Source organism: Lagenorhynchus albirostris, chromosome 2 (assembly GCF_949774975.1).
Source record: "Lagenorhynchus albirostris chromosome 2, mLagAlb1.1, whole genome shotgun sequence".
Classification (NCBI taxonomy): domain Eukaryota; kingdom Metazoa; phylum Chordata; class Mammalia; order Artiodactyla; family Delphinidae; genus Lagenorhynchus; species Lagenorhynchus albirostris.
In genome coordinates this window covers 36,543,881-36,556,055 of record NC_083096.1, presented here as the reverse complement: position 1 = coordinate 36,556,055, position 12,175 = coordinate 36,543,881, and the positions used below count along the sequence as shown (strand labels likewise).

The 12,175-nt window shown below is 44.3% G+C and overlaps 1 protein-coding gene across 4 annotated transcripts in view; it reads left to right on the top strand.

Moving 5' to 3' along the window:
- PLXNA2 (plexin A2) overlaps positions 1 to 12,175 on the top strand; it is a 216,498-nt gene that overhangs the window by 97,531 nt on the left and 106,792 nt on the right. The window lies entirely within an intron of this gene.

Sequence of the window (12,175 nt, the reverse complement as noted above, 5' to 3'; positions counted from 1 at the left end):
CTGCCCAGAGTTCTCTTTCCCTCCTCCCTTTTTGTATGTGTGAATTCTGAATCGGGGACAAGGGATGAGTGGAGGAAGGAAGAGGTGAATGGGCACACGATGGCATAAGGGAAGCAGAGATGCAACTTTAACTTGAAAATTAGTTCCTGAGAAGAGATGACACAAACCATATGCTAATTGTATGCAAATTACATCCAGATCCTCTTGAACCCACCTGTCTTTTTACCTTCTTTCTTGTAACCCCCATGGTTGAGGCGTAAACAAGTCCAGATGCAAACTTGTAACCCTAAAAAAAAAAATTACTGGGCATGTATTTATGGGGAACAATGTACTGGAAAAACATCAAAATGAATGGGACTTGGTCACTACCCTTAAGTTGCTTACAGTCTAACAAGGAAATCTTTATCATCAGATTGGAGGCTATAAATCCTCTGCCTTTCCTTCCTATTTTTCTTTGTTTATAAGACAAAAGGTTATTTCTTAAACAAAACTGATAGGTGGGCACCATACAAATTCAAACAGTACATACAGAAAAGGAAATAACAAGTTCCCAAACCCCACACCCCCAAATGTAACACCATGTTAACATTTGATGAACACCATTCCAGATGCTTCTGCAGAAATATCTACAGATAGAAGCGTGGGTGGAGAGATAGCCCCCTAGACCGGTGCATTAAAGGATAGTCACTGGGATCAAATAGACCTACGTTAACATGATATTTTCAAAAGACGTTATGTATGGCCGAGGACCAGGCTGGTAACTCTGGATAAAAATTCTTTCTTGGGTTCTCTGAACCCCATGAAGTAGAAAAGCAGAGACAGCAAATAGAAGTGACCAGTGAGACCTCAGTGGAACTGAGACGATGCCAAGGCACATATTTGGGCTGCATATCTTGTAGTCAAATGAGATGCTTTCTGAAATTGAATTCAAAACGTGGCCAAAGAGGAGGGCTAGGGGCTGATAAGTGGCCTTCAGGGAATACAATGACCTCTTGAAACCATATCTGATGTCCTCTCTGAGAGCATCAGCTCTGGCTAAACCAAGTGTCGGCATAGCTTATTTCTAAATAATCCCTCCTTTGGTCTCATCTTCTGCATCTGCTGCCTGGTGCCTGTCAGTTGGTGCCAAACAGAAGGGCTCAGTAGTAGCCAGTCGTGCTGAGCAGATATAGGAAGAATTTGGGTTGAATGCCATGGGGCTATCTTGAATCAGGTGAGATATTAGTCAAGGGAGCTCCCTATGCCAGGTGGAGCCGTGATCAGCAGGCAGAGTCGGAGGGGGACTGGTGGTGGAGCTCGGAGGCCTGTCACTTGGAGAGCCGCAGGCCATGGGGCAGTAGGTAGCCCGGTGATTTCACCAGGGGCTGGGTCCAGGGTTGAAGGCCAGGAACACCTCAGGAGGGCCATCTGTCTGAGGCCAAGCGGCCAAGAGTACACCGGGTGTTCACAGACAGCTCGGACCTCTTAAAGGAAACAATTGAATGTGTGGCAAGAGAACAGTCAATGGAAATGAAGTCAAATGACGCGGGTTCTAGTTCAGCTTTTGCTCTAACTGAGGTCTGAAGCTCTCAACATTTCATAACCGGGTGGCCTTAGACAAGTCACGTCACCTCAGTGTGTCTTACAAGGGTCGCTGTGAGGCTTGGCTGAGACAGCAAGAGGGGAATTCCTTTCACACCACCTCACGCACCGAGAATTCTCATTGTTAAGATTCCTCACGGCCTGTCCCAGCTTTCAGCCTTCATGATCCCATTACTCAGGAGGGTGGTGACCGTGGGTGGTGGTTAGGAGGAAGCTAAGTGGTGGTGCACCCGGCAGGCCTCAGGCCGAGCCAGGAGGCCTGTGTCCTAGCCCTGGCCTCCCTCTAACCAGCTGGCTGACCTAGACCCTGAACTTCGCAGGGACTCAGTTTCCTCAGCTTGAAGGATGGAGATAATAAATTGAACTCTCTAGAGGCTCTTTCAGACCTTAAAGAGACTTGTCTAAGGTCTTGGGATCAGGACTCTTCTCCGTCTCCAGAAGACAACCCCCAAAGCACAGGAAACAGCCTTGAGGTTAGACCAAAAGAACTTTCTGAACGAGTTTTATGAGTCCCTGCATGCCCATATGAACTCCTTCCCCGAAGGGTAAACACTGCAATGAGGGTAGAAACGCTGGCGTCTATGGATAAGCAGATTCCTGTTTTGAGGCAGTCATTTAACAATTTGGAGTTCCCTAAAAGACCTAAGACCTTATAAGACACCGTGGGAATGGGGTTTCCCACCCCCTCACTTTCCAGTAAATCTCTGGGCAGCCTACTCTCACCCCTGCCTTCACCATGTCCCCAGCTCGTCTCCCTGTTCCCCTCCCCCTCCCCCAAATCATGGCATCTATTGTATCCGTGATGCCACGAGAGAGTAGAACCAAGTCTCTGCCCTCCAGTTCTGCCTAGACAGGTTTTCATCTCCCCACAGAGCTAGAACAATCCAGTATGGGCTCATGTGCGCACTCTCTCTCTCTCTCTCTCTCCCTCTCTCTCTCTCTCAGTTAATTAAATGTAATTAAGAAATAGGACTAGTAAGAAGTGTTGGGTCGTTAGTGCCACTGCCTAACAAGTCGATGTTAATGTACTGTTAATAGACCCAATGCTGGCCAGTCCCAGGGGAACATTTGGGAACCAATTCCCCGATCCTACTAATTACCCAGGTGCTCCACGGATAGGATGCCTGACTCTTCCCTACAAAGTCCACCCCAGCTTCCTCAACAGCGAATCGACCGGCAGATGTTATGGGAGGGAATTCAAGTCGCTACCATATCCTCAGTGTCTAATGGAAGCCAGACGGTGGGACCAGGGAGAATCAGGCGACGAGCCAAGTAAAAAAGCAAGTCACAAGATGAAAAGAAACTTGATAGCCCCAGTTTCCACCCAACTTGTCAGCCTGGCCACTCCCAGAAAGGGAATCTAACTCTATACTCAGGGTAGATGGGAAAAATGTATGGGGATGGAAGCAATTATTCTATTTTATACTTTAATTAGTTTGAATTAGCAGAGGGAATAGAGGCATAAAATGATCTAGCGAAGGGTGAAATGGAAAAAGGGAGTCACAGTGGAGAATGGCTCCATGTAGGCTGGAAAGGGCCTTGGGAACGGCAGAAAGGCTGGTGATGGGTGTGTGCGTGTGTGTGTTTAGGGTGGCTGAGGACATGGGATGCTGCTGTCTATTTCGAGGCCTGGAGAGGCAAGATAGCATAGTGGTTAAGAGTGGGAGCATGGGAGTCAGACCGCCTTGCACACAATCTGTCACCGCTTGTTAGGCATATGGCCTTGAGGATGTTATTTCACCTCTCTACACCTCGATTTCTTCATCTGTATAGTGGGCCTAATAATGGTGACTGTTGTGAGGATCGAGAGACTATATATAAATTACCTAGCACTGTGTCTGACACACAGTCAGTGCTTTCAATAAGTGGTAATGATTATTATCATTATCGTATTGTCATTCGTAGTATTATTAGAACTTCTGAGACCCCAGAGAGGGCTAGAAGCATCTCCACTATAAATTACGGCTGAGACAGAGATCCCAGTCTCAGGCAAACACCTCCAACCTGACTTTCCTGCTGCTCCCTCCCAAGGGACACCTCAGAAGCCTCTGGCCTGGCCTAATGACCGCATCCGACTAAGTCGCTCATAATCTGCTATTTATTTTTAAAATCCAGGAATGTGCCCAGCAGACTAAACAGTCCTGGTCCCCTTGATACAGGCGAAGGCAGCCCTGGGCTCATGTGTGAGGCCCGGGAGGCCAGTATTCCAGGCATCTGTGGAGAGAAGGGAGGGGGACCCTGAGCCCTGGACATCTCCCAAGCCTCCAGGCCCCTGTCTGGCTGCATGTGTGGACACTGGGCCAGAAAGGGGCTCTCCCTGGGGCTTTCCATGTCTGGCCTCACCAAGTAAGTAAGCAGGCCTCAAGCTCATTGCAGTAGATGGGGCTGCCATTCTCCAAACAGTGGACACTCAGACCCCAGTTCTGAATGCCCATATGTATGTCAGTTACCGGCACACATTCTGGTTATTTATTGCTATGTAACAAACCACTTCAAAATTGACAGGCATAAAACAACCACTTCCACATGCTCACAAAACTATGTAAGTCAGGAGTTCAGACAGGGTGCACCGAAGAGGGCTTTTCTCTTCTCAGCCACATCTGGATTGGAGCCTCTGCTGGGATGGCATGAATGGGCTGGGGTGACTGGAATGATTAGGGCTAGAATGATCTGGAAGCACGTCCTCTCACATGTCTGGCAGCTGGGAACTAGAAGGCTGGGATCAGCTGGGACTGTCGGCCAGGGTACCTTAGGCAAGGCCTCTCCCTGTGTCTTGGGCTTCCTCACAGCATGGTGGCCTCAAGATGGTCAGACATCCTGAGCATGGCAGCTCATGGCAGACATGGCCGCTCAGGGCTCCAAGAGTGAGTATTCCCACAAATAAGGTAGAAATGTTATTGCCTTTTTTTACGACTTAGCCTTAGAAGTCATATTCGTTCTCTCTTCTACCTGACTCTTCACCTCTCTACCGCCCATCACCCCAGCTGATTCTGATGGATGTGGCCCATGACCATGCTTTGAGAAACAAGGCACAGGGAAGGTAAATACATGGTTTCCTGTCTCCCAAGTTATGAACCATAGAGCATCAGAGTTGGTAAGGACTTCAGAGCTCACCCATACTGACCCCAGATGGGAAGTATGAGGCCCATAGGACATGCAGCAGGCTAGCTGCCCTTTCAGCCTTGTACAACACCCGACACCTAAGACCAGAGTCACCAGAGCTGGTTTGATTTCTCTGAACTCACAGGGAAATGCCAGTGGCTTTAAAGCTTGCTGTTGATGGACTGAAGGTTGTGTTAAGTCCTAAACGAGACCCACATCAAAGGTGGCTCTGAAAGTGCTTCTGGGAAGCCTTTGAGGGGATCCATCAGGAACAGGGACACACTGCCTGGAAATTGCCCAGACGATGGCATGTGATTTTAAGGGCTGTCCCGGGCAGTCTTCCTGTGCAGTGTTGCATCAGTCCACTCAGAAGATGGTCCTGCTGGAGGATCCACCGTCTCATGCAGGGTAATGGGAATTTACCCTCACGGATGACAGGAAAGTAACTATTTAATGACCCCTATCTTAAGTAATTTCAGAGAGTTGAGGCAAGAAGAACTCTGGCCTGGAGTTATTAGCAATCAGAATCATTTGGAAAGGTTATGAAGCTATCCTTCTCTGAAGGTCTCAAGTGCAGAAGAGACATCCCTGCCCCTCAGCTCCTTGCACTGGTTTAAGACCCTGCCTGGGGTGGGGAGAGGGCTGGAAGGACACAGACCAGATGCCCCTAGCATGCCACCCTGGCAGTGTCCAGCCAGCTTCACTAGAGAACGAATGTTGGTGTCCTTGGTTTGGGGGAGGGCCTGTCGACTCTAAACCTGGACCTAGGGCCAAAAATAAGAAGCATTTTCAAAGGGCCTATTGTGACGTAAGGGCAGTAAGTCTCTCACCTGTGACCAAAGCCACTGAACTGCCAAGCCCCTAGGCATCTGAAGACTTGGAGAAGGGGGAGGGGAAGAAAAAACTCTGGGGAGCCATACTTCCAGATGTCCCCTGCTCATTTATTTTGACATCTCAGACTATTATTTTGATTGTGCACATTTGTTTAGTCCTGGCGATAAGGCTTCCCAGGGTGCAGGCAGAGCGTGCCAAGGTGTATTTTTACAAGGCGGTGGAAGTCTGGGTAACAGGAGCTCTCCCTTCTGCCTGAGCCTGGAGGCCTGGGCTGAGCCACAGGGGGGAGAGAATTTGAGGAGGCAGGGGCTGGAGCAGAGCCTGAGGGACTTTGGGGAGAATTACAGAGTTTGCGGATTAGGAAAGTGAGGATAAACGAATTTCTGCTGTACTTTTGTTTTCAAATGTGTCACTTTCAATCCAAGCCTTTGATGCACATGTGTTTCTGGTTAAGGACCTCAGTGTGGCCCAGGAGCTGAGTGCGCATCTCAGTGTCTTTCCCAAAGGAGGAGGGGAATCTTGCCTGGTGGAGGAGGGCGTTCAGGGACTGGTGACCACCCCCCCAAGCCTGGATTTGATTTTTTTTCCTCTTTCTTTCCCCCCATTTCAAATATCAGGGAACAAAGAAGCTGACACGGAGCTGATTCCCTGGCTATTAATATTCTCATTGGAGCATTTTTCGTAAATATTTTCATATGAGGAAAAGGAAATGCAAGCCCACCCTATTAATCAGACGCTTGGCTTGTTGTATTTAAGAGAGAAAACTCCAGCCTCTTATTTAAAAATCCTTTGGTTTGGAAAGAAATGATTGAACACAATGCCCAGGCTGGGAGAACTGGTGCCTAGAAAACTCATTTCTCTAAATGGGCAGGGGTCCTGGAGACTCTTTCTCTAATCCTTGGCAAGGGGTGCAATTTCTCTTTCTAGATAGGATTGCTGAATGCTGAGACTCTGATTGCCCAGAATGACATGCCTAGGACCAAAAGATGGGAAATCACTATACCTCAGTACTGGAAGGAAAACCCACTTATTTTAAAGATGAGGAAAATGATGCCCAGAGAGGGGAGCCACTTCCTAGATCATGTTCTGAATTACCAGAAGAGCCAGAATTAATCCTAATTAACCTGGCCCAGCCCAGCATTCTTCTCCCAACTTGACAACAGCTTCACTCAACACAGGCAAGATACAAAACTGGTTGGGTTAAAAGATTTTCAATTAAAAAACATTAAAACAACCCGAGCCCAAGGGAGTCCCTGAAGATGTTCCCAAGGGTCAAATTAAAATAGGGAAAGATTTGCATCTCATTTGCATACACAGACTTATTTATTCAACAGACCGTTAAGTGTCTACCATGTATAATGCATAGAGCTGTCCACTGACAAGTTATTTGCATATGCAGATATAGACAGGGCAGTCTTTCTAAGTAATATTCCAGCAAAAGATCTTATAAATAGGGTTGCCCTGAAGATAGGTACTGTCCTGATTTCTTTCTGCTCTTTGCAATGCAACAACAGCACTGTTAAATGTGCTTTTTTTTTAACATCTTTATTGGAGTATAATTGCTTTACAATTGTGTTAGTTTCTGCTTTATAACAAAGTGAATCAGTTATACATATACATATGTTCCCATATCTCTTCCCTCTTGCATCTCCCTCCCTCCCACCCTCCCTATCCCACCCTTCTAGGTGGTCACAAACCACCGAGCTGATCTCCCTGTGCTATGCGGCTGCTTCCCACTAGCTATCTATTTTACATTTGGTAGTGTATATATGTCCATGCCACTCTCTCACTTTGTCACATCTTACCCTTCCCGCTCCCCATATCCTCGAGTCCCTTCTCTAGTAGGTCTGTGTCTTTATTCCCGTCTTGCCCCTAGGTTCTTCACGACCTTTTTTTTTTCTTAGATTCCATATATATGTGTTAGCATACGGTATTTGTTTTTCTCTTTCTGACTTACTTCACTCTGTATGACAGACTCTAGGTCCATCCACCTCACTACAAATATCTCAATTTCGTTTCTTTTTATGCCTGAGTAATATTCCATTGTATATATGTGCCACATGTTCTTTATCCATTCATCCAATGATGGACACTTAGGTTGCTTCCATGTCCTGGCTATTGTAAATAGAGCTGCAATGAACATTTTGTTACATGACTTTTTGAATTATGGTTTTCTCAGGGTATACGCCCAGTAGTGGGATTGCTGGGTCATATGGTAGTTCTATTTTTAGTTTTTTAAGGAACCTCCATACTGTTCTCCATAGTGGCTGTATCAATTTACATTCCCACCAACAGTGCAAGAGGGTTCCCTTTTCTCCACACCCTCTCCAGCATTTATTGTTTCTAGATTTTCTGATGATGGCCACTCTGACCGGTGTGAGGTGATACCTCAATGTAGTTTTGATTTGCATTTCTCTAATGATTAATGATGTTGAGCATTCTTTCATGTGTTTGTTGGCAATCTGTATATCTTCTTTGGAGAAATGTCTATTTAGGTCTTCTGCCCATTTTTGGATTGGGTTGTTTGTTTTTTAGTTATTGAGCTGCATGAGCTGCTTGTAAATCTTGGAGATTAATCCTTTGTCAGTTGCTTCATTTGCAAATATTTTCTCCCATTCTGAGGGTTGTCTTTTCATTTTGTTTATGGTTTCCTTTGCTGTGCAAAAGTTTTTAAGGTTCATTAGGTCCCATTTGTTTATTTTTGTTTATATTTCCATTTCTCTAGGAGGTGGGTCAAAAAGGATCTTGCTGTGATTTACGTCATAGAGTGTTCTGCCTATGTTTTCCTCTAGTGTTTGATAGTGTCTGGCCTTACATTTAGGTCTTTAGTCCATTTTGAGTTTATTTTTGTGTATGGTGTTAGGGAGTGTTCTAATCTCATACTTTTACATGTACCTGTCCAGTTTTCCCAGAACCACTTATTGAAGAGGCTGTCTTTTCTCCACTGTATATTCTTGCCTCCTTTATCAAAGATAAGGTGTCCATATGTGCGTGGGTTTATCTCTGGGCTTTCTATCCTGTTCCATTGATCTATCTTTCTGTTTTTGTGCCAGTACCATACTGTCTTGATTACTGTAGCTTTGTAGTATAGTCTGAAGTCAGGGAGTCTGATTCCTCCAGCTCCATTTTTCATTCTCAAGATTGCTTTGGCTATTCGGGGTCTTTTGTGTTTCCATACAAATTGTGAAATTTTTTGTTCTAGTTCTGTGAAAAATGCCAGTGGTAGTTTGATAGGGATTGCATTGAATCTGTAGATTGCTTTGGGTAGTAGAGTCATTTTCACAATGTTGATTCTTCCAATCCAAGAACATGGTATATCTCTCCATTATTTGTATCATCTTTAATTTCTTTCATCAGTGTCTTATAATTTTCTGCTTACAGGTCTTTTGTCTCCTTAGGTAGGTTTATTCCTAGATATTTTAATCTTTTTGTTGCATTTCTAAGAATTTGTCCATTTCTTCCAGGTTGTCCATTTTATTGGCATAGAGTTGCTTGTAGTAATCTCTCATGATCCTTTGTATTTCTGCAGTGTCAGTTGTTACTTCTCCTTTTCCATTTCTAATTCTATTGATTTGAGTCTTCTCCCTTTTTTTCTTGATGAGTCTGGCTAATGGTTTATCAATTTATCTCAAAGAACCAGCTTTTAGTTTTATTGATCTTTGCTATTGTTCCTTACATTTCTTTTTCATTTATTTCTGATCTGATCTTTATGATTTCTTTCCTTCTGCTAACTTTGGGGTTTTTTTGTTCTTCTTTCTCTAATTACTTTAGGTACAAGATTAGGTTATTTATTTGTGATGTTTCCTGTTTCTTATTGTAGGATTGTATTGCTACAAACTTCCCTCTTAGGTCTGCTTTTGCTGCATCCCATAGGTTTTGGGTCATCATGTCTCCATTGTCATTTGTTTCTAGGTGTTTTTTGATTTCCTCTTTGATTTCTTCAGTAATCACTTGGTTATTAATCAGTGTATTGTTTAGCCTCCATGTGTTTGTATTTTTTACAGATCTTTTCCTGTAGTTGATATCTAGTCTCATAGCATTGTTGTCAGAAAAGATACTTGATATGATTTCAATTTTCTTAAATTTACCAAGGCTTGATTTGTGATCCAAGATATGATCTATCCTGGAGAATGTTCCATGAGCACTTAAGAAAAATGTGTATTCTGTTGTTTTTGGATGGAGTGTCCTATAAATATCAATTAAGTCCATCTTGTTTAATGTATCATTTAAAGCTTGTGTTTCCTTATTTATTTTCATTTTGGATGATCTGTCCATTGGTGAAAGTGGGGTGTTAAAGTCCCCTACTATGATTATGTTACTCTCAATTTCCCCTTTTATGGCTGTTAGTTTTTGCTTTATGTATTGAGGTGCTCCTATGTTGGGTGCATAAATATTTACAATTGTTATATCTTCTTCTTGGATTGATCCCTTGATCATTATGTACTGTCCTTCTTTGTCCCTTGTAATAGTCTTTATTTTAAAGTCTATTTTGTCTGATATGAGAATTGCTACTCCAAGTTTCTTTTGATTTCCATTTGCATGGAATATCTTTTTCCATCTCCTCACTTTCAGTCTGAATGTGTCCCTAGGTCTGCAGTGGGTCTCTTGTAGACAGCATGTATATGGGTCTTGTTTTTGTATCCATTCAGCAAGCCTGTGTCTTTTGGTTGGAGCATTTAATCCATTTACATTTAAGGTAATTATCAATATGTACATTCCTATTCCCATTTTCTTAATTGTTTTGGGTTCGTTATTGTAGGTCTTTTCCTTCTCTTGTGTTTCCTGCCTAGAGAAGTTCCTTTAGCATTTGTTGTAAAGCTGGTTTGGTGGTGCTGAACTCTCTCAGCTTTTGCTTGTCTGTGAAGGTTTTAATTTCTCCATTAAATCTGAATGAGATCCTTGCTGGGTAGAGTAATCTTGGTTGTAGGTTTTTCTCCTTCATCACTTTAAATATGTCCTGCCACTCCCTTCTGGCTTGCAGAGTTTCTGCTGAAAGTTCAGCTGTTAACCTTATGGGGATTCCCTTGTGTGTTATTTGTTATTTTTCCCTTGCTGCTTTTAATATGTTTTCTTTGTATTTAATTTTTGATAGTTTGATTAATATGTGTCTAGGCATGTTTCTCATTGGATTTATCCTGTATGGGACTCTCTGTGCTTCTTAAATGTGTTTTTATAGAGAGATAAATAAAATATAATCCCTGCCCTCAGGGAGGCCACATTCTGGTGGGGAAGAACGATATATAGATAAATTACAATATAGAGTGAGCAGTGCTACAGCAGAGATATACAATGTGCTCCGTGACAGAAGTAACTCATACTAATCATGAAGAGCCCTGTCCTTGTCCCTCCATACTTGTGGTCACTCAGAGGACGCACCCTCTCTCTGACACAGCAATCCAGAGCTGGTAGAGCTTCAGAGACTGTCTAGTGAAAGGCAGTCCTTCCTTTTATAGATGAGGACAGGAGACCTGAGAGGGAAGTAACTCTTGAGACCTTGAGATGGGAGTATCTACCAAGCCAGGGTGTGAAGAACAAGATAGTGGTTGATGATGGGCAGTTTCCTGGCGTCCATGAAGAGCATGGGCTCTAGAGGCTGCCTGCCAGCCTGCCTAGGTTCAAGTCCTGTTTCCACCACTTACTGCTGTGTGACCTTAGGCAAGTTGCTTCACCTCTCTGTGCTTCACTTTCCTCACCTTTAAAATGGGAATAATTATGACATCTGCTTGAAGATTAAATTAAATGAATTAGTACATTAAAAAGCACTCTGAAAAGTTACCTGGCACATATTACCTGCTTAATAAATGTTAGTAGTAGTAATTATATTTTTATGGTTGTGCCCCCATGCATAATCTCCAGGCCAAGCCATGCAAATCATGCTCCAAGTATAGCCACACCTAGAAGAGAAACTTAACCACCCTGCCTTGCCTCTCAGCTCTACCTAATTTAAGATGTGTTGAAATCTAACTAACATTTAGGTCGTGTGTTTTTCTTCTTTTAGTTTGCAAACATGACCTCAGCTAATACAACAATCTCCTGGAATAAGTAGTATTGTCCTTACCTTTTTTTTTTTTAACAGATAATAAAACTGAAATTCAATCTGGCTAAGTAATTTTCCCGAGGCCACCAAGCTGGCCAGCAGCAGGGCTAGGATTCCCCCCAACTTCTGAAAGCCCAAGCCTTGTTACGCGTCTTCCTGAGACGTCGCCCCCTGGCGGCCGCGTGAGTGCAGAAGGACCACCCGTACTGCTCCCTCTCTACCTGCAGCTCTCAAGGCTTCAGACCAATTCAGACTCACATATCCTCACTTCACACCCTCAAGGACACTGGAGCAGTGCACTGTTTTGTTTAGAAAATCAATAAAGGCAAGTGAGCCCTGCCCAGGCCTGACATGTCCAGTCACAGGACATGTCTCTGATGGTCAGAGTGGAGGCCGAGAGGGCACCCGCCCCAGGAAGCTGCGGTTTGTCCTGTGCAGCAGGTCAGACCCCTAACAAGCATGATCTCAGCTCCTTACGGCAACCTTGCAAGACGGGTATTATCACCCCTGTGTGACACGAGAGGAAGTCAAGGGTGGCAAGGTTTAGCGACCAGAGCAAGGCTGGTCACAGCCTAGGAGGCAGAGCCAGAGCAGAGGTGCAGGTCCCTGTGCTTGCAAAGG